Source organism: Balaenoptera physalus (assembly GCF_965194825.1).
Source record: "Balaenoptera physalus genome assembly, chromosome: 12".
Classification (NCBI taxonomy): Eukaryota; Metazoa; Chordata; class Mammalia; order Artiodactyla; family Balaenopteridae; genus Balaenoptera; species Balaenoptera physalus.
Window position 1 is genome coordinate 41,896,417 of NC_138897.1, and position 23,756 is coordinate 41,920,172.

At 37.6% G+C, this 23,756-nt stretch overlaps 2 long non-coding RNA genes across 2 annotated transcripts in view; both read left to right on the forward strand.

Annotated features, from left to right (window-relative positions):
- The window catches only part of LOC309639231, a 70,216-nt gene extending 58,554 nt beyond the window's left edge, over window positions 1-11,662 (forward strand). The window contains exon 2 of the long non-coding RNA XR_014251537.1: window positions 11,546-11,662. This is a non-coding gene — a long non-coding RNA (uncharacterized lncRNA). The remainder of the gene's footprint in view (window positions 1-11,545) is intronic.
- LOC309639221 overlaps window positions 1-23,756 on the forward strand; it is a 1,112,218-nt gene that overhangs the window by 890,480 nt on the left and 197,982 nt on the right. The gene's annotated exons all lie outside the window — the stretch shown is intronic.

Below are 23,756 nucleotides of genomic sequence, written 5' to 3' on the forward strand. Positions count from 1 at the left end.
GGATCAATAGCAGAATACCTGAGGAAGAAGAACGGATAAGTGACCTGGAAGATAAAATAGTGGAAATAACTACTGCAGAGCAGAATAAAGAAAAAAGAATGAAAAGAACTGAGGACAGTCTCAGAGACTTCTGGGACAACATTAAACGCATCAACATTCGAATTATAGGGGTCCCAGAAGAAGAAGAGAAAAAGAAAGGGACTGAGAAAATATTTGAAGAGATTATAGTTGAAAACTTCCGTAATATGGGAAAGGAAATAGTTAATCAACTCCTGGAAGCACAGAGAGCCCCATACAGGATAAATCCAAGGAGAAACAGGCCAAGACACATATTAAGCAAACTATCAAAAATTAAATATGAAGACAACATATTAAAAGCAGCAAGGGAAAAACAACAAATAACACACAAGGGAATCCCCATAAGGCTAACAACATCTGTTCTTTCAGCAGAAACTCTGCAAGCCAGAAGGGAGTGGCAGGATATACTTAAAGTGATGAAGGAGAAAAACCTACAACCAAGATTACTCTACCCAGCAAGGATCTCATTCAGATTTGATGGACAAATTAAAACCTTTACAGACAAGCAAAAGCTGAGAGAGTTCAGCACCACCAAAACAGCTTTACAACAAGTGCTAAAGGAACTTCTCTAGGCAAGAAACACTAGAGAAGGAAAACACCTACAATAACAAACCCAAAACATTTAAGAAAATGGGAATAGGAACATACATATCGATAATTACCTTAAATGTAAATGGATTAAATATTCCCACCAAAAGACACAGACTGGGTGAATGGATACAAAAACAAGACCCCTATATATTCTGTCTACAAGAGACCCACTTCAGACCTAGAGACACATACAGACTGAAAGTGAGGGGATGGAAAAAGATATTCCATGAAACTGGGAACCAAAAGAAAGCTGGAGTAGCAATTCTCATATCAGACAAAATAGACTTTAAAATAAAGACTATTACAAGAGACAAAGAAGGACACTATATAATGATCAAGGGATCGATCCAAGAGGAAGGTATAACAATTGTAAATATTCAGGCACCCAACATAGGAGCACCTCAATATATAAGGCAAATACTAACAACCATAAAAGGGGAAATTGAAAGTAACACAATCATAGTAGGGCACTTTAACATCCCACTTTCACCAATGGACAGATCATCCAAAATGAAAATAAATAAGGAAACACAAGCTTTAAATGATACATTAAACAAGATGGACTTAATTGATATTTATAGGACATTCCACCCAAAAACAACAGAATACACATTTTTCTCAAGAGCTCATGGAACATTCTCCAGGATAGATCATATCTTGGGTCACAAATCAAGCCTTGGTAAATTTAAGAAAATTGAAATCGTATCAAGTATCTTTTCCGACCACAATACTATGAGACTAGATTTCAATTACAGGAAAAGATCTGTAAAAAATACAAACACATGGAGGCTACACAATACACTACTTAATAACGAAGTGATCACTGAAGAAATCAAAGGGGAAGTCAAAAAATACCTAGAAACAAATGACAATGGAGACACGATGACCCAAAACCTATGGGATGCAGCAAAAGCTGTTCTAAGAGGGAAGTATATAGCAATACAAGCCTACCTCAAGAAACAGGAAACATCTCGAATAAACAACCTAACCTTGCACCTAAAACAATTAGAGAAAGAAGAACAAAAAAACCCCAAAGCTAGCAGAAGGAAAGAAATCATAAAGATCAGATCAGAATTAAATGAAAAAGAAATGAAGGAGACAATAACAAAGATCAATAAAACTAAAAGCTGGTTTTTTGAGAAGATAAACAAAATTGATAAACCATTAGCCAGACTCATCAAGAGAAAAAGGGAGAAGACTCAAATCAATAGAATTAGAAATGAAAAAGGAGAAGTAACAACTGACACTGCAGAAATACAAAGGATCATGAGAGATTACTACAAGCAACTCTATGCCAATAAAATGGACAACCTGGAAGAAATGGACAAATTCTTAGAAATGCACAACCTGCTGAGACTGAACCAGGAAGAAATAGAAAATATGAACAGACCAATCACAAGCACTGAAATTGAAACTGTGCTTAAAAATCTTCCAACAAACAAAAGCCCAGGACCAGATGGCTTCACAGGCAAATTCTATCAAACATTTAGAGAAGCGCTAACACCTATCCTTCACAAATTCTTCCAAAATATTGCAGAGGGAGGAACACTCCCCAACTCATTCTACGAGGCCACCATCACCCTGATACCAAAACCAGACAAAGATGTCACAAAGAAAGAAAACTACAGGCCAATATCACTGATGAATATAGATGCAAAAATCCTCAACAAAATACTAGGAAACAGAATCCAACAGCACATTCAAAGGATCATACAGCATGATCAAGTGGGGTTTATTCCAGTAATGCAAGGATTCTTCAATATACGCAAATCAATCAACGTGATACATCATATTAACAAATTGTAGGAGAAAACCATATGATCATCTCAATAGATGCAGAGAAAGCTTTTGACAAAATTCAACACCCATTTATGATAACAGCCCTGCAGAAAGTAGGCATAGAGGGAAATTTCCTCAACATAATAAAGGCCATATATGACAAACCCACAGCCAACATTGTCCTCAATGGTGAAAAACTGAAACCATTTCCACTAAGATCAGGAACAAGACAAGATTGCCCACTCTCACCACTATTATTCAACATAGTTTTGGAAGTGTTAGCCACAGCAATCACAGAAGAAAAAGAAATAAAGGGAATCCAAATCGGAAAAGAAGAAGTAAAGCTGTCACTGTTTGCAGATGACATGATACTATACATAGAGAATCCTAAAGATGCTACCAGAAAACTACTAGAACTAATCAATGAATTTGGTAAAGTAGCAGGATACAAAATTAATGCACAGAAATCTCTTGCATTCCTATACACTAATAATGAAAAATCTGAAAGTGAAATTAAGAAAACACTCCCATTTACCATTGCAACAAAAAGAATAAAATATCTAGGAATAAACCTACCTAAGGAGACAAAAGACCTGTATGCAGAAAATTACAGGACACTGATGAAAGAAATTAAAGATGATACAAATAGATGGAGAGATATACATTTTCTTGGATTGGAAGAATCAACATTGTGAAAATGACTCTACTACCCAAAACAATCTACAGATTCAATGCAATCCCTATCAAACTACCACTGGCATTTTTCACAGAACTAGAACAAAAAATTTCACAATTTGTATGGAAACACAAAAGACCCTGAATAGCCAAAGCAATCTTGAGAACGAAAAACGGAGCTGGAGGAATCAGATTCCCTGACTTCAGACTATAAACAAAGCTACAGTAATCAAGACAGTTTGTTACTGGCACAAAAACAGAAATATAGATCAATGGAACAGGATAGAAAGCCAGAGATAAACCCATGCACATATGGTCACCTTATCTTTGATAAAGGAGGCAAGCATATACAGTGGAGAAAAGACAGCCTTTTCAATAAGTGGTGCTGGGAAAATTGGACAAGTACATGCAAAAGTATGAAAATAGAACACTCCTTGACACCATACACAAAAATAAACTCAAAATGGATTAAAGACCTAAGTGTAAAGCCAGACACTATCAAACTCTTAGAGGAAAACATAGGCAGAACACTCTATGACATAAATCACAGCAAGATCCTTTTTGACTCATCTCCTAGAGAAATGGAAATAAAAACACAAATAAACAAATGGGACCTAATGAAACTTAAAAGCTTTTGCACAGCAAAAGAAACCATAAACAAGACCAAAAGACAACCCTCAGAATGGGAGAAAATATTTGCAAATGAAGCAACTGACCAAGGATTAATCTCCAAGATTTACAAGCAGCTCGTGCAGCTCAATAACAAAAAAACAAACATCCCAATCCAAAAATGGGCAGAAGACCTAAATAGACATTTCTCCAAAGAAGATATACAGATTGCCAACAGACACATGAAAGAATGCTCAACATCATTTATCATTAGAGAAATGCAGGTCAAAACTACAATGAGGTATCATCTCACACCGGTCAGAATGGCCATCATCAAAAAATCTACAAACAATAAATGCTGGAGAGGGTGTGGAGAAAAGGGAACCCTCTTGCACTGTTGGTGGGAATATAAATTGATACAGCCACTATGGAGAACAGTATGGAGGTTCCTTAAAAAACTAAAAATAGAACTACCATATGACCCAGCAATCCCATTATTGGGCATATACCCTGAGACAACCATAATTCAAAAAGAGTCATGTACCAAAATGTTCATTGCAGCTCTATTTACAATAGCCAGGACATGGAAGCAACCTAAGTGTCCATCAGTGGATGAATGGATAAGGAAGATGTGGCACATATATACAATGGAATATTACTCAGCCATAAAAAGAAATGAAATGGAAGTATTTGTAATGAGGTGGATGGAGTTAGAATCTGTCATACAGAGTGAAGTAAGTCAGAAAGAGAAAAACAAATACAGTATGCTAACACATATATATGGAATCTAAGGAAAAAAAAAAAAGGTCATGAAAAACCTAGTGGCAAGACGGGAATAAAGACACAGACCTCCTAGAGAATGGACTTGAGGATATGGGGAGGGGGAGGTGTAATTTGTGACAGGGTGAGAGAGTGTCATGGACATATATACACTACCAAATATAAAATAGCTAGTGGGAAGCAGCCGCATAGCACAGGGCGATCAGCTTGGTGCTTTGTGACCACCTAGAGGGGTGGGAAAGGAAGGGTGGGAGGGAGGGAGACGCAAGAGGGAAGAGATACGGGAACATATGTATATGTATAACTGATTCACTTTGTTATAAAGCAGAAACTAACACACCATTGTAAAGCAATTATACTTCAATAAAGATGTTTTAAAAAAAAAATTAAAAAAAAAAAAGAGTCATGTACCAAAATGTTCATTGCAGCTCTATTTGCAATAGCCAGGACATGGAAGCAACCTAAGTGTCCATCATCGGATGAATGGATAAAGAAGATGTGGCACATATATACAATGGGATATTACTCAGGTATAAAAAGAAATGAAGTGGAGGTATTTGTAGTGAGATGGATGCAGTTAGAGTCTGCCATACAGAGTGAAGTAAGTCAGAAAGAGAAAAACAAATACAGTATGCTAACACATATATATGGAATCTAAGGAAAAAAAAAAAAAAGGTCATGAATAACCTAGTGGCAAGACAGGAATAAAGACACAGACCTACCAGAGAATGGACTTGAGGATATGGGGAGGGGGTGGGGTAAGTTGTGACAGGGTGAGAGAGTGGCATGGACATATATACACTACCAAATGTAAAATAGAAAGCTAGTGGGAAGCAGCCGCATAGCACAGGGAGATCAGCTCGGAGCTTTGTGACCACCTAGAGGGGTGGGGTAGGGAGTGTGGGAGGGAGGGAGATGCAAGAGGGAAGAGATATGGGAACATATGTATATGTATAACTGATTCACTTTGTTATAAAGCAGAAACTAACACACCATTGTAAAGCAATTATACTCCAATAAAGATGTTTAAAAAAAAATAAAAGAATCATTTATTATTTTTCACCAATTATTTTTATATCTCTAAAATACAAGGGGAACACTGTGAACAAAGAAATAATAAAATAGCAAAAGTTAAACATAACAGAATTAATGATATTAATTTTAACAGATTTAAATTAAAAATTTAAGTTTTTTAAAAATTATTTGCAAAAAAAAGAAAAAAAAAAAAAAAAAAAAAAAAATTATTTGCACTTGTACGAGACAGGGAAATCTGCTTTATTTTCAGATGATATATAAAGGTCCTGAGATTTTCATTGTTCTGAGCATAGAAAGAGCCCAGATCCAGAGGTGAGTCAGCAGGGAATGCATGAGCCTAGTTCAGTGTCTTCTTAGGAGGAAGTTAGAACTCCAGCCATGGTTAACCTAAAGAAGAGAGGACTAGGACATCTTAGCAGTTTTCACATATGTGATGGGCTGCAGAGGATGGGAACAAGGATTATATGGATTAATTGGATTAGATGGGTATATTTAGAAGGCAAAACTAAGATCAATATTTTCTTCCTTTTAATGCAAGTATATTGACTGCCTACAATATGCCAAGCATTGAAGAATAAAACAAATAAATGCTAAAGAAGCAGATATCTGCTTAATACATTTTGAAAAGGACTTTTAACTGTTTTTATTAGCTGAACAGGTTGTTTTCAATGTAGTGAGTATCCCAACCTTAAAATGTTCTGAGTGAGACTGTATGACCATCTCCCAAGGGTACAACATCAGGAATTTTTGAATCCAGGTAGCCTAGAATAATGGTTCTCTAATGTTTGTACTGAGAAAAATTACCCAGAGGCCTAGTTGAAACACAGATTCCTGAGCATATACCCAGAGACTCTGATTAAGCATATAATTTCCATTTCTAATAAGCTTCCAATACATGCAGATGTTATTGGTCCATGGACCATACTTGAAGTAGCAATGGATAACACAGGGTCTTCTTCCTTCTAAGATCAATAATTCTAAGACACAGGCAGAGAAAAATGTCTGCTTCATCAAATTTATTTTCCTCAGCTCACTGAAAAGGGAAAGATGACTGAGGGAAGGAAAGAAACACAACCCGATCAAAAGCAGAAACTGGCCAAAATGACAGACCTGGTTCTGGGACAGTGAGATGTTTATAAGACAAAGTTTCAAGGAAGTCTCCCAGATAATTCTTGTAAAATGGTTTCAAATATACATTTTTTTCAAAGATCCCCAATTAAACTCCACACAGCTCTTAGATTGCACTGACAAAGCTTTAAAAAATGATGCATTTACTCCATGCAGGCAGCAGTCTCTGGAGTCGAAGCCTCTGCATCAGTGATGTGTCGCAGCTGGTTTTCGAGCTGTGTTGAAAGCTTCAAGCTTTGGCACGACTGAGCATTAACTCAGCATTAAGCAGAAGCTTTGACACTAGAGACTACAAACTTGGATGGATTAAACACACATTTTGAATATCTCACAAAATTCTAGCAGTAAGGAGGACACAGAGATTTTTAAAAAGAGAGCAAGAGAAGGAAATAAAAAATGTGTAATGCAAATTAACAGAGAGATGGGTCCTGCAAATCCTATCTACGCTGTGGCTCCCTTTCCTTCAGATGCTGCAGCGTTTATATCCATCTTTTCCACAAGAATGGTTCTTTGAGATTTTAGCCTATGGGTACACCACTGGAACACAGTAAAAATTATTTGTAATAATGGCAAACTCTAATCCAGCATTTTTTATTGTTTAAGAGGTTAAAGCCAACTGCAGGTCAGCTCGTGGCCACAGAATACCAAAAAAAGTCATCATACAGTAAACATTCAGTATATTCACATAAGTTACTAAAATATAGTATGTATAAATGCTACCCTCTAGTTCTATTGTGCATATAACCTTTTAACAACAATTTCACAGATATCGTCTCATTTGGTTCTCACCATAATCCATATATTAGATCAAGTTTATCATGACATTGTCCAGGGGGGAAAAAGAAAAGAAAAAAGAATATCTGAGGGATTTAGTTCCCTGCCCATGGTTATATAGAAGATAATAGGAAATGTCTGGGCAAGATTCCAGTTTTACTAAAACCAAGTTCTCATATTTTCCCTCATTATGCATAACTATAGATTCCAATACCACTACTACCACTGTGAATAAATTCTTCCCATAAATTTATTTTCAATTTTCATTCCTAAGACCCTTATAAAGATTCTAGAGAATCTGTTTCTGGAAGTATAACACACTAGCACTAAGAAACAATAATATATTATCCTAAGCGTGACAATGATCTGAAGGTAGGGATTTAAAAGATGCCCTTAAGAGCTGTCCAAATAGTTTGCCAGAATTCCACTCCAACTCCAGAGTAGATTTATCAGTTAAATATAGCTGATTTCTTTATTTTCCTTGTTTCCTTCCATCCCCCCTCCCTCTCTCACTCTCACTCTTGCTCTCTCTCTTTTGGGGAGTGGTGTTAGGGGAGGGGAGCTTTGGATAAGATTAAGAAACCCAAGTGGATTAAGAAAACAGTAGGTCATGCCAACACACTTTTAATGTAACCCTGTGTTAAATAAACAGCCTCACCAGATAAAAGAACATTTTGCGATGCACATGCATGTTTTGTCAACTTAGACTCTATCTACAAATTCTCAAAGGTATTAATTCATCCAGTCATCTGACTGCATTTCTGCTGACCCAACACAACCATTAAGTTGGTTTCTATCATAAAATTGCTTTGAAAATTGTCTAGATACAATGCTGATACAGCCCAAGATTCATTTTCTTTTTCATAATTCTTCAAATTCCAACAATTATTTATTATACATCTACTCCTAAGTTCCTGGGTTAGAAAGAGGAGGGATATGATTGTTGTTTCAAGAAGTTTAGAGAGTGGGGAGAGGACATCTATTTTAACAAATATGTGCAAAAAATTGTTACCTACACTCATAAAAGTTTATACGGGAACAAGTGCTGTCCAAAAAAGTGGTTCATTGTATGTGAACAAGCTAAGAAAAGTTACATAGTAGATGGAATATTTTAATTAACACCTTTAATTAAGAAAGGGTCCAACAGGACACAGAGTGCATTTATACAGGTATGAGTTGGTAGAAATCCAAGAGGTAAAAAAGTATTTCTCTATTTAATCTTTCTAATGAAGAAAATACTACTAGAATTTTTTTTTTTTAAACTTTGGGTTTATTTATTTATTTATTTATGGCTGTGTTGGGTCTTCATTTCTGTGCGAGGGCTTTCTCTAGTTGCGGCAAGTGGGGGCCACTCTTCATCACGGTGCGCAGGCCTCTCATTATCGCGGCCTCTCTTTTTGCGGAGCACAGGCTCCAGACGCACAGGCTCAGTAATTGTGGCTCACGGGCCTAGTTGCTCCGCGGCATGTGGGATCTTCCCAGACCAGGGCTCGAACCCGTGTCCCCTGCATTGGCAGGCAGATTCTCATCCACTGTGCCACCAGGGAATCCCACTACTAGAATTTTGACACAAGCTAGATGGTCAATGTTGTAGAGTGCTTCCCTCTGTACATACATTCTAGTGAGTTTAGACAGTTGCCATCTTCTTCTCACCTTCCCTTCATTTTGGGTTGGTGGACACATCTGATATCACCACAAGAATGGAATATTATTGAAAAGGAAAGAAGGCTTATGGACCTTATACAGTTGCCTTATCTTAGAAGGAATTTAGTCCACAATTCTGACTCTTTATCCTGCCTGTCTAGCTAAAACTTTATTTGTAGGTATATTAGAAAGCTCAGTCTGAGGCAAATCAAATGATTACCACTAGGCAAGCCTTCTGTGATTAGTATGATCCTTAGGGAGACTATTTGTGCATCACAAGAGGGAAATACTGGGTATTTTCCAGAAAAAAACAGTGACAGGAATTATACCTTCAGGGAGGACTGGTAAGTGAATGGAGCAGAGCAGCAGGGCGTGTAGGAGACACACAGACTGGGTATGATGAAGACTGAAATCAGAGGCCATTCTGCAGACCTCGGGAAAAAGTAAGAACAAGGTCAGGTCTCGGAAACCTGAGAATTGGTTAAAGAATTCATATGAGCTGGTTCTGTTCATGTGGCACCTCATGTAGTCTGCTCAAGTGATTTTAGGAGGCAGATTTGATGCCCCATTTTATAGAGAGGAAACTGAGTCTCTGGAAAGCTAGAAAGAAGGACAACAGTTACTGGATCAGCAACAAAGCTAATGATGCTGGGTCACTAAATTCCAGCTCAAAGCCCAAACTTCCAAAATACCCTGTGACACAAAACTGACCGGTCTATGAAGATGTGTTTTTTTGCACAGTGTGTGTGTGTGTGTGTGTGTGTGTGTGTGTGTGTGTACCTGTCTGAAAGGGGAATAAAAGTGGGAAGGGGGAATGAGGATGGTCAGGTTATTACATTACCCTTTAAGATTTTAAAATGTGGCATTTATGACAATCATATTGTGATCCATCTATTAAAACATAAAAGCATGGAGGCCTAATCTCCCCAGGTTTAGGATGCAATTCTGTCTCTAGAATATCAAGTAACACTATCAAATGGGAAGGCTGCCTTTGACTGAGGACACACTGGAAAACAATTTTCCAGTGCACGTTAGCATATCTGCAATCAAAGTCTGTGTGTATCTGTGATTTCTTTTTAATCCTTTCACTTCTTTCTTCCTCTTTTTCTTCACTGTGTCCCTACCTTCCCCGCCTCCCTGCCATCCCCCCAAACACTTTTCTCTTGCCTATGGAGATGGGAACCAAGAGAAAATTGATGCAGTGGCGGGTTTAATATGACATTTGAAAAGTGACTTTTTGATTTTCAATTAACCTTGCACAAAGAGGAAATATTGAAATTCATCCCTTTGTTCTTGGCTGGATCTGCAGACAGGCTGGTTGGCACCAAAAGCTGAACGGGTTTGGGGTGGGGCAGTGGAGAAGGAAGAGGCAGGGGAGTGAAAGAGAACCTGGCACCTGCGAAGCGAAGCACTCCTGTTTGCACAGAATGAAAGAGGACTAGCCTGTAGTAATTACTCTCAGAAGGGGAAACAGGTAGTGGAGAAAATGCTCTCGTTATTTGTTTGACTTAATTGTATGCTTTTATGAACCGTCTGGCTGGAAGGATTAAAGTTACTTTTAATAACATTTCCTTTCAGAAAGAATTTGATTTGAAGTCTCCCAGCAGGGCCTCACAGTCAACAGCCTCCCTTCCCCAACCCATGCGCCCCTCCTGCTTTCCCCTCTAGTCCCCTTCGCTTCTTTGAAAGACCCATTGTTCTGTTTGTAGAAGAAAGAGGCGCTTACACCATGGTATGATGCATACAGTTAAATCTCCTCTCTCCGGATTTTCTTAAAATCTTCACTGAAGGCCGCCCCCTCCCCTTTGCAAGAGCAAACCTTGACAATTACACATGGGAATAAAGTAGCTGGACGCTGTGGCCTCCTTGGACAGCCGCGTGCGGCAGCCAGCGGACAAGCTGCCTAAACACGCGCTCTGATCTTTATTAAGGCACAGTGCTTTCGCTGACGGACCCTTCCATTCTTTTCCTTCCCCTCTTGGGTGCTGTCCTTGCAAGTGTCTGCCCCTCGCTCCCAGCTGTTTACTCTCGCTCTCCTTCTTCCCTCTAGCTGCTTTTGTCTGCACTTCCACCTGCCCCCCGGCTTCTGTCCGGCAAACTGGGCGGGTGGCAAAGGGTCCTCGGCGGCGCGGGGTGCACCCCGCCCCAGGCCGCGCTCTCGGTGGGCGCCAGCACGCGCCAAGACTTGCATTTCATCCCTAGATGGCAGCAGGATTCTGAAACTGGCGCAGCCCTCAGCAGCCCTTCTGGTCTGTGTTCCGAAACAGATTGCCAGAGGATAAGGCGTCTAAACAGCCTGGCGCCTCCCCGGGAGTGCAGGTCAAGCAGAAGAGCAAGCCAAACAGAAGCATCTGGCAGGGCCTCTGGGGTCGGATGCTGCAGCTCCGGACACCACATCCTCTCGGCACACAGATGTGCTAGTGTGTTAAAAAAAAAAAAAAAAAAAAAAAAGAAAGAAAGAAAGAAGAGAAGGGGAGTTTAGTCTCTTGGAGACTGTGTCTTGTTAAAGACCGGTGATTCTAGACCATGACAAAAGTCCTCGAGGCCTGAGTACACAGAGGACACACGTACGTATAAGCTTATTGGAAAACACTTGCCTTCATTCCAGGGACCAAGCTGGCTAGGCAGGAAGGTAGCAGGATATGAAGACAGAGACTTCAGCTCCAGCCTGGCTGGGGTCCTGTACACTTTGGGGGAAGCTCTTTCTGTCCCTGAGCCTGTTACCTAATCTATAAAATTGAGGTTATTAAAGCTTTCAGCTCTGTGTATATACGAAAGATTGTCAGGATTATCAACAGGAACAAAGAAAGGAAAAATTCACTTTGGCAGGAACAGCCTCATTGCTGCAGCATTTGGCCCAGAACAGAAATTTTCCTTCAGAGGATACATCCAAATGGTGCTACAGTATTTATTGTGATTAGCTAGAAATTACTTATTTGGAAACAAAGGGCAGAGGTGGTTGTGCAACTTAAAACCCAGGGACCTTTTTCTCTAAACCACTTTGACTATCTATGCCCTGGCCCCATCGTTGACCTTGTCATCACCTGGAAATCCTATACATCAGAAATCTTTATCACCAGAAACTACACGCAGAAGCTCAATAGCTGTGTCCCCGACGGGTCCCAAGATTCAATAGGAAAGACAGAGACTACCCTGCTGTATGTTATTTTGGAAGATGTTACTGTTAACATGGCATACAACACATTATGTGAGTCAGGAAATTTTCTCACCAAATCTGATTCAGAGAGAAAAAAAAAAAAACATATGCAAAGATTTTTTTTTTTTTTAAATCTCTCATAATACAGTACATTCTCCTGTTTGCCACAAGTTCTGTCCTTTTCTAGTACCATGGCAACCTTTGTAACAAAAGTGGCAGTAGGATAGAGGCTTCTGATGCTTAGCTCTTTACCTTGTCTGGGGTCTTGTTTCCTTTACTTCCCCCTAATCCACAATTTCTGCAAATATACCACGGCAAGAAACAGTCTCTCCTGACCTCCCTCCAGGAATTAGGTAATATGTGTAAAATCTTCACTAACCTCGATTATTTATACCAAATAGAGTGTAGCTTCACAGTCTACAATTTTGCTTACTGGGGGCTTTATGAGATGCAAAGCAAAGCTGTTTCAAAGTGATGTTGGAGTGGTAGGAAGGTGGGGGACAACAAAAATATATTAAACAAAAGTCTAATAAGATCCTGCCAGATTACAGGAAAGGAGGCAGAATAAAAGGATTTCTGTTGAGTTCCCTCTTGTTCTGTTTGAATATTAGGCCTATTTAGTGTTATTACTAGACTCCTGTCAGATTGTCAGATCAGTAATTCCAGCAACCTCATGTTACAATATGCACTTGTCACGTAAGCTCATCCTTATACCTTCCTAAGAGTCACTCTTGTTGGGCCAGTTCTCCAAGTTCATAAAATCCTCCACTTCAAAGATTTCCTAGTCTGTTCTAGAAATCAGCTTCCCATTGCCATGTCTCCCACCCAGATTTTCCCATAAAAATTGCAAATTTGAAAGACAAGATTGATCCCTGAGTCATTCTTATTAATACCCTCCACCTTCTCGTCTGGAAATAGCCTGACACTAACTGAGGACTTCTCCTGGAGAGATGGGGAAACAGATCAATACTGCAATGGGCATTCTCTCCTCCCAGCCAGAGAATGAGACATTGTTGATGAAAAGGATACAGCATTTCTTGTTGTTGTCACTAAAGTCATACATAGCATCCAATCTCAGATAAACTCTTTATGTTGCCTGATAGTTTATTTACTCCTGGTTATTTATTTATTTATTTATTTATTTATTTATTTTTGCTTATTTTTTTTTAAATCAAAGTATAGTTGATTTACAATGTTGTATTACTTTCAGGTGTACAGCAAAGTGATTCAGTCATACATAAGTATATATATATATTTTTTTGTTTGTTTGTTTGTTTTTAGATTATTTTCCCTTATAGGTACACCTGGTTATTTTTAATTGCTGGTTGTTTTTTTTATTTGTCCTTAATTTTTTCCTGGTGTCTTTAGTGAGTATGCCAGAACTTTGACCTTCCACTCAAGGTTTTCACCCCTAAGTACCCTAATCTCCCTTACATCAGATGAGCCCTTCAAGCTTCACAGATGGAGTAGAGCCATTAGGCAGGATGGACCTCAAAACCCTGCTCTCCAACTAAATGTTTATCTACCTGTGATCTCTCGTTACCTCTGGTCTCAAGGGAGAGAGGCCGTTTACCTGCAGTAAGGACCCCACACAAGGATTCTCTTAATCTGATTTTTGCTCATTTCCTAGATCCACAGGCTCCTCTCTCTCTCTCTGTGTGTCTCCCTTCTGAGTCTCTTACCACACCCACTAATTCCCACAATTTTCTTTTTTTTTCTCTTCACACTCCCTTGTCGTACATGCATTATACTGCCATACTCTCTAGATGACTGGTATTGCTGAACTGCTTGTAGGGGCACACACACACAGACACACACACTCCCCAGTGCTTGGCCAAGCCTCTTTGCCTTTGTTCATGCACCTTTCTGTGCTACAGAATAGCTTTATAACGCTTTTTTTTTCTCTTTCTCTTACTTATTGTTCAAGATTCAGGCTCTGGGACCCTCCTATGAAGTAAACTTTGCTTAACATCAGAACAAGCTAAGTCTTCTTCCTTTATTTTGCCCTAGCAGAGAGCATGTACATTTATCATAGAAGTTACACACTGATTTTTTCCTATTGTTTATGAAATTTCTGTTTAGCACACCAGAATATAAACTCCTCAAGGGCAAAGAAATGTGTCTTATTCATCTTTAATTTTTTAGTGCCAAATATGGGCCCAGGGACATAGTATTAAACTTTGCTTTAGATGCATCAGTCATATTGTCTTCTGTATCTGTTTTATTTTAAGGAAAATGTTTGCTTACATCACTGCTACAGAACAGAGAACCCTCTAAATTCTATTTTGTATCCTCTGTCCCCTCTCCTCATTTCAGCTGTTTGTACTGTGATGAGAGCTAGTCCAAAAGTCAGCCACTCTAACTGGTGAGGGGTCTGTGAGGTTATCTGGTAGAGAAAGTTCTTCCAAAACGATCATGATGTGATCCATGAGCCATTTAAGATTTGAAGTAGGTGCTGTAGAGAGAAGGAAGAAGTGGTAGCAGAAGCAGAAACTTCAAGGTCTGGAGATAGTTGGATGCTAGAAGATAAGAAGAGCTATAATGATCCCTCAATGAGCTGAGTTTTGAAAGCAGAAGTAATAAGCAGATACTTGATCCAATTTAAAATAATAATTTATTCCAAGTTCTTATAAAAAGTGTCAAAGTGTGGACTAGAACCCAGTTCTCTTTATATTAAGACCAATGTGCTTTCTAGTCTGTGAACTGCAAATGACCAAAAGTGGATTTTAAGTTAAAGAGTCATTCACTGAGGATGTAAATGAATGATCACAATTGACTGATGTTTATTATAAGTCAGATAGTCACAATGTCATCATCATCATCATCATCATTATGTACATTTACCAGCATGATTCAAAGGGCTTTACATGTATTAGGTAATTGTAACCTTCCTAACAGTTCTTTGAGGTCGTGGAGGCACAGAGATTAAGTAAATTGATTAAATCACACAGCCAAGAAGCCCACTGAAGATACATTAGTCACATGTGTTATTATTATCTCATTTAATTTCCACAGCAATTTTAAAAAGTTGTTAGTAATTCCTAATTTTTTAAATGAGGAACATGAGGGATCAGTTGCTTAATATTTTGTGCTAGCAACTAGTAAGACCCTGTTCTGGCTGATATCAAATCCATGTCTGCTCTTATACTCCAAACTGTATAATGCCTCTGTCTTTCAAGCTGAACACTGAGGAATGAGTAGGATGTTACTGAGTGTGAGTGGTTAATTATCTTTGTATAGGATTGTTTTTGTTCCCATGTAAATGCTTTAAGTCTTCCTTAGGAGAATAATCATAATTTTAAAAAATAATCAGAGAATAGTCCTGTAGCTCCCAGTGTAATGTGGGTCTTCAGCATCACTTCAAAGAGGGAATTTTGCCTTTAGAATCCTCCTGTGACTCCTTAAGCTATAACTTCTCATTCTTTCTTCTTAAACTTCCCAAAGTTGTCTGTCTAAATTTTTTACCTAGACAATAAAGCTATTTTTCCTTTAGTAATATTTGTGCATCAGTTACCTCTTACACATGAAATTTAAAAGGGCTTCTTGAGAAGAGATTAAAATCATGCTGCTCCTTCCTGTTTGTAGGAGTGAAGACACCAGGGAATCCCAAAGCCTACTTACAGTGGTCAGAGAAGAATCCCTGGAATGTCCCTTCCCAGTACAGTAAATATAAGGCAGCACTCACTGATTGTTTAAGGGAATGTTACTAAGCAACAACCTCTGCTTTGCTGAGAAGCTTAGCAAATCAACCTTTCTATTGGTGGATTAATTTGAATAATGAGCTAGCGGTTTCTGGAAATGACGAGCACGCTCACCCTTTCCTCCACCTAGTGACACAGAAAGTCAAGCTCTTCTCCAACATAAAATTACTGGGAAGAAAGAGAGCCTAGGTGGGTGGCTTGAACCCCAGGACAAGAGGCCTGGTTTTTACAGACTGATGCCTTGAGACCAAAATAGAAACAAAACAAAACAAAACAAAAACCCATCTGTTCCCCCTTGGCCATTTGGAAGAGAGCTGAAATGCATCGTTGGATAAATTCTCACATCCTTAAGAAATTCCGGAGAACAAGGGATTGCCAAAAAATACTTGTCTTTAAGGGGATTGGGGAGGGTAGTTGAGTAAGTGAAAATAATAGAATATTACAGAGTATACTTGCTCTGAATTTATAGAATAGGGCATTTTGATCATGTATTGAAATTATGGGGATCTCTTGATGACCCAAACATCCTTATATCCAAATGGATGAGGGAAAGGAGTTGTTAGGGAAAGGACCTGTGCACAGAATATTTCAAATTCCATCACAGGGGACCAATCCACTGCTCATTTCCAAAGCCCTATTGCCTACGTTAACTACTGCCTTTGAACCACATACTTGTCATCAGCAGCTTTAAGTATTTCTCAGTGTTTATTCTCATGGTCATTTTGAAAAACATTTGTTTTTCTAGTTGGAAAAGTTAAATTTACATAGGCTGAGAAAAGTGTTTTTAGTTTCAGCAGCCACAGTTCTTGACCCACAAATGGTGTTGATTATATCTGACCCAGACTCTTCTGTTGGACCCACAGGTAAGCTTCATGTTTTATAATAAAATGGTCTTAAAACATTCTTCCTCCATGAAACTTACCCCAAAGTTAATATTTTATCACTCTTGGAGCATTTTCTTCCTCTGAATTCTTTAACATGTGTTATCTGTAATAGTCATTCATCTTATTACTTTTTTATATACTGTTTTACCCCATTGTTTGATAGCATACCTAGAGAATCTTACATTCTCAAGACAGTGTAAAGCTCTTTAGGAAGTCTACCTAGTGCAGTGTTTGTCAAATTGTGTTTAAAAGATCAATATAATTCTATAGGGAACTTAGGTCGTTCTATGGGAAAAAGGTAAGGAGGTAAGCTTTTTTAAAGATTTTGACAAGATATATATTAGAAAATTGGTTATTATCTCCATTTGACTTATAAATTCAAAATCTTAACCTTTTTTCTGATGGAAACAAAATTTTTAATAACCACTAACTAAAAAAGGAAAAGAAAACTTGTCTTGAAATATTTTTCTGGCTTAAAATTATTTTTTATTAAGTCTTTGCTCTTTAAGTGTAGTTTTAGATTCATAACAAAATTGAGGGAAAAGTGCAGAGATTTTCCATATATACTCTGTCACCACATATGCACTCCCCATTACCAACATCCCCCACAAGGATGGTACATTGGTTACAACTGATGAGCCTCATTGACACATCATTATCAACCAAAGTCCATAGTTTACGTTAGATTCACTCTTGGTTTTGTACTTTCTAAGAATTTGGGTAATGTATAATGACATGCATCCATCATTATGGCATCATAGAGTATTTTCACTAAATTAAGGATTATTAACTAGAAATCCTCTGCTCTTTGCCTATTTATTCTTCCTCACCATCACCATAAGCCCCTGGCAGCCACTGATCTTTTTACTGTCTTCATAGCTTTGCCTTTTCCAGAATGTCATATATTTGGCACACAGTTTGTAGCCTTTTCAGATTGGATTCTTTTACTTAGTAATGTGCATTTAAGCTAATCCATGTCTCTTCATGGCTTCCAATAGCCTATTTGCTTTTAGCACTGAATACTATTCCATTGTGTGGATGTACCATAATTTATTTATGAAGGCTATCTTGGTGTCTTCCAGGTTTTGGCAATTATGAATAAAGCTACTCTAAACGTCCCTGTGCAGGCTTTTGTGTGGACAATACTAAGGATCGAGATTGCTAGATTGTATGGTAAGAGTATGTTTAGTTTTGTACAAAACTAACAAACTGTCCTCCAAAGTGGCTATACCACTTTGCATTCCCACTAACAATGAATGAGAGTTCCTGTTGGTCCACATCCTCTCTAGCATTTGGTACTGTCAATTTCCAGATTTTAGCCATTCTAATAAGTGTGTAGTGGTATCTTGCTGCTGTTTAATTTGCATTTTCCTGATGTTATATGACTTAGAGCAACTTTTCACATACTATTTGGCATTTGAATATGTTTTTTGGTGAGGTATCTGTTAAGGCCTTTGGCCCACTTTTTAATTGAGTTGTTTATTTTCTTATTGTTGAGTTTTAAGAGTTCTTTGTATATTTTGGATAATAGTTCTTTATCAGGTATGTATTTTGCAAATGTTTTCTCTGAGTCTGTGACTTGTCCTCTCATTCTCTTGACATTGATTTTCAGAGAGCAAAAATTTTTAATTTTAATGAAGTTCAGCTTATTATTTCTTTCATGGATCATGCTTTTGGTATTATATCTACAAAGGCATTGCCATACCCCAAGTCATCTAGGTTTTCTGTCATGTTAACTTATAGGAATTTTATGGTTTTGTATTTTACATTTAGGTCTCTGATCCATTTTTAGTTAATTTTTGTGAATAGTGTAAGTTCTGTGTTTTGATTCCTTTTTTTTTTGCATGCAGATGTTCAGTGTTACAACACCAGTTGTTGAAAACACTGTCTTTGCTCCATTGTATTGCCTTTGCTCCTTTGTCAAAGATCACTTGACTGTATTTATGTAGGTTTATTTATGGGCTCTCTGTTCTGTTCCATTGGTTTATTTGTCTATTCATTCATCAATACCACACACCTTGAGTACTGTAGCTTTACAGTAAGTCTTGAAGTCTGGTAGAGTCAGTCGTCCAACTTTATTCTTCTCCTTTAATATTATATTTGTTCTTCTGGGTCTTTTGCCTCTCCACATAAACTTTAAAACTGGTTTTTCAATATCCACAAGATAACTTGCTGCAACTTTGATTGGAATTGTTTTGAATCTATAGATCAAGTTGGGAAGAACTGACATATTGACAATATCAACTCTTCCTATCTATGAACATGGAATATTTCTCCACTTATTTAGTTCTTCTTTGATTTTGTTTATTAGGGTTTTATAGTTTTCCTCATATAGATCTTGTACATATTTTATTGCATGTAAAACTAAGTATTTTGGGGGAGGTGCTATTATAACTGGTATTATGTATTTGACTTCACATTCCACTTGTTCATAACTAGTATATAGGAAAGAGAGTGATTTTTATATACTAACCTTGTATTCCACAACCTTGCTATAATCTATTATTATATAGTTCCAGCAGATTGTTTGTCAATTCTTTCAGATTTCCTATAGAATGTCATCTGTGTACAAAAAGAAGTTTATTTTTTTCCTTTTCAATCTGTATATTTTTATTTCTTTTTCTTGTCTTATTTCACTAGCCAGAATTTCCAGTATGATGTTGAAAAGGAGTTGTAAGAGGGGACACCCTTGCCCTGTATCTGATCTTAGTGGGAAAACTTTGAGTTCCTCACCATTAAATATGATGTTAGCTGTAGGTTTTTTAAAGATATTCTTTATCAACTTGAGAAAATCCTCAGTGGCTTTTTCAACAATGCAATTAAAAAAATTCTTTGGGATTTTTTTTAATGTGTAAGATGAAGAAATTGGGGCTTGAGTGAAGATGATTGAACAACCATATCCAAAATGTGTTCATCAGTTAATCACTATCAATCTGGAGAAATGTCATTTTGTTGGGATATAAAGTTTTGCTCTTGGTCACTTCTATTCAATATTTTTATCACTATGCTAACTAACCAAGAATTGCTTATAGAAACTGTAAGTAGTATATAATTATGAAGAAATATCTATTTCAATTCAACACATCTTTGTTGGCTCCCTTGTAAGATATTGTGAGGACTCCAAAGATGAAGCATAATCACTAACTTGGACAATAATACATTTCTATAGAGGATAAAAGAAACATATGTAAGGCAAAATGTGCTATGTCATGAGGTGTTCTTTTCCTTGTCTCCACGACTGCCATTTTCTCTTCCTCACCACACCAAGGATGTTAGATTCCACTACTTTCTTTAAAAATGCCAAGCACTTCCCTGTCTCAAGAGTTTTGGACCAGGTGTTTCCTTTCCACAAAGTACTCATTCCAATCCTCCAAGCCCTCTACTGCCTGTCACATACCCCAGCCCCCCAAAAACACACTCAAACATCCACACACATGCTTTACACCTATTCTAGATATTTTCTAGAGCTTACGTAAAATATCACAGACCATGTACCTCTACTATTTACCATCCTAATACCCTGACGTTTGTCTTCACAGAATTTGTCATTATGCATGATTTTTTTACCCATGCATTTTTATATATTTGTTTAATTTATGGCTTCCATATGATCAAAGAAGGCAGAAAATAAACTTGTTTTTTTCTTCACATCATGACCAATAATGCGGTCAGATCATTGGTAGGTGACATATTTGCTATATAAGTGAATTTATAAAAATGATAATGTCTACTCCCCATCTGAGTGTAGATGATGTTTGTATCAAAGTGGTGACATTGGGCTGAAATTTGAAAGTTTCATAGGAATTTTATAAGCTAACTATTGAGGGAACTAATAGTCCTACTATGATCCATACTATCTAACTGATGATTTAAGCATTTTATAAAGTTCTGACTGCCACTTTCAAAAACGGACATTGATAAATAGTAGTCTACAGAAAGAAAAGCAACCAGATAGTAAAGTGCAAGACATATCAGACATGATATTGCTGAAGTAACTAGATGCTTAGCCTGAAGAAGAGGAGGAGACATATGATGACAGTTTTCCATCATTTTACCCGTATAAGAGAGGGTTAAAATTATTCTTAAGCCCAAGAGAGTTTAACATAAGACCAATGGGTAGAAATTATTGGGAGACAGAATTGGGCTCGATATGTGAAGACTCCTCTGAAGATTATAGTGAGTAAAACACAAAACCATCTGTTCTGTTGTTATATACTGGGATCCCCGAGTCTGGAAGGATTCATATGGGGACTGTGTGACCTTCTGCCTAAAAGTAATAGAGGGGAACATTGAACCGTGTGAAAGGTACAAAGGGGTGACCACTAACCTCTTATCAAACCCTTATTGGTTCAGAGTGGCAGAGGTGATATTTTTGACTTGCTCTATTTTCTCACTTGTAAAATAGGCATGATGATAATAATAACAATAAAAGTAATAATAATAACAATTCTGTGAATTGCTGAGAGGATTGAAAGATAAAAAGTGTCTTATAAAGTACTATTGTATATTATAAGGGATACAGAGAAGTAACAGCAACAATGGTAACTGACATTTACTGAGCACTTATTAGGACTTAGCACTGTGCTTACTAATCGTATTTTGCTCCATAAACAGTTATCTGTTGAACTGAATGCATAAAATACTGTTGTTGATATTAATGTTTCCTAATAAAGGAAATGGATGTTCTTAACTGAATGACAGTTATATCCTGTAGATCCTGGAAGATTCATTCTGACTTTCTCTTTTTCCAATTGTGCTCACTCAGTCAAGGGACCAGGCACTGCAGTCCTCCATCACTGAGCAGCATGCTGAGTCTGAGACAGCACTGAGAAATTTCCTACAAAACCATCCTGGGTGCTCACACTTGCACATGTAGGAATTGTATATTTCACAGATAGTCATTGGCCCATGGAGTGGTGGTTAAAAAATTAAACAGGAGTTGGTAGAACTTGACTCTATTTACCAATTTGTCATTCTAATTATGACACCTAACCTCATGGGTTGTTGTGTAGATGGGAACTAAGAGTTTATTATTGTCTATTTTATTTCTATTATCTATTTTAAGTTCACTATTCTGTTTTTCTCCTTAAAAGATGACTCTCTGATAGAACTGAATGTTTTAAACTTTAAAGTCATTTTAAATGGGAATCTAAGGAGCCAGCAAATGAATCCTAGGACAGGGGGATTGGTATGCGGACAAATTTATGCAAATGCAATACATAGATTAGATTGGAGGGAATCAAGTGCCTTAAGAACAGAAATTATAAAACAAAGGAAGCAATCAATCTTGAGAAAAATATCTTTCTCATTGGGCAAAAGACAGTAGGAATTCTTACAGATAAAGAGTTCTGTGGTTATGTGTAATTTGTATCTATTCTCTTGTCCTGGTAGAAACTAAATATGAACATAGGAGTCCTTTCCTCCCTTAATTTTTTGAGCTAGTTTAAAATTTTCTTGCTGGGACATAGGTGGTGGTTGTGCAGAGGCACGAAGGGGGGGTTCTGGTACAAGAAGATTCCTGAGAAGCGTTAACAAAGTGCCAAAAATGTTTAATTCACAGCTGTTCTCACTGTGATTCTCCTCCAGGCTGGTTACAGAACCACTGTTAGAATAAGTCATTGATCACAGGAAAAAAAAATGCCTTGATATTTGAATAGAAGTGTATGCAAGAGGAAAGAAACGGGGGAAGATCATTGATTATAGTTGAGTTTCTATTTTGTGTGAGAAACTGCTTAGGAACTTTATCTTCAGAACATTCCTATGACTTAAGTATCACCCCATCATTTATAATAAGAGGAAACTGAAGTTCAGAGATGTTAAAATTTGTCCCAAAGTCATGCCACTACTGAGGAGCAGAGGTAGAATTTAAACAAAGACCTGCTCATGCCACTCTTCCCACATGTTATTCAAATATAATATTATTTTAAAACTTTTTAACAACTAAGCACAGTTGTTTTAACATAAACTTCAATTCTCACAAAAATAGTCAATCAATTTTTGTTTCTGAATTAAACAGGAAATTTAAAAAATTAGTGGTGTGGAATATAAAACCACTACCAAAGCATTGCCTATAGCCTAGTAGCAGAATGACCTAACTGTTAATCAAAGTACAAGATAGAAAAATAAAAATTGAGCAAATTCATAGTTTTGGTTTATTTTCACTCCCCAACCCCCAATCTGGTTATTTGGATCAGAGGCGGGTTATGGCATTATTATAGCCCACAAACCTTATAGCATTAAATCTGAAATGTATCTAAATAATCAAGTTTTAGTCCAAACTCATGAATTTACAAATTAAGAAGGTGACGCTCAAAGAAGCTAATTGCTTCGAACACAGTGACACTTGCCATTATACAATCAGCACGAGAACTCCAAGAAACATGTATTCGTCAAATATTTATTGAGAACCAACCATGTGATAGACACTTTTCTAGGTGAATAATAAAGACAATGACCCTGTTCAACTAGAAATTATAGTTTACTCAGTGCAGGGAATTGTCATGGAGGAGTCCTAAAGTATAAAAAGGGAAATGCCGGATAAGAGTTAGTTAGGGGAAAAAGCATTCCTGGCAGATAAAACCTCAAGTACAATATAATGAGCCTTAAGGTGGGAACAATATTGGCATGTCCCAGGAACAGAAGGAATGTTCTGTGGGACTTCCCTGGTGGTCCAGTGGTTAAGAATCTGCCTTCCAATGAAGGGACATGGGTTCAATCCCTGGTTGGGGAACTAAGATCCCACATGCCGTGGGGCAACTAAGCCCACGTGACACAACTAGAGAGAAGCTCACTCGCAGCAACGAAGAGCCCGCACGCTGCAATGAAAGAGCCTGCATGCTACGACAAAGATCTTGTGTGCCACAACTAAGACTTGATGCCGCCAAATAAATAAAATAAATTAACTAATTAAAAAAAAAAAAA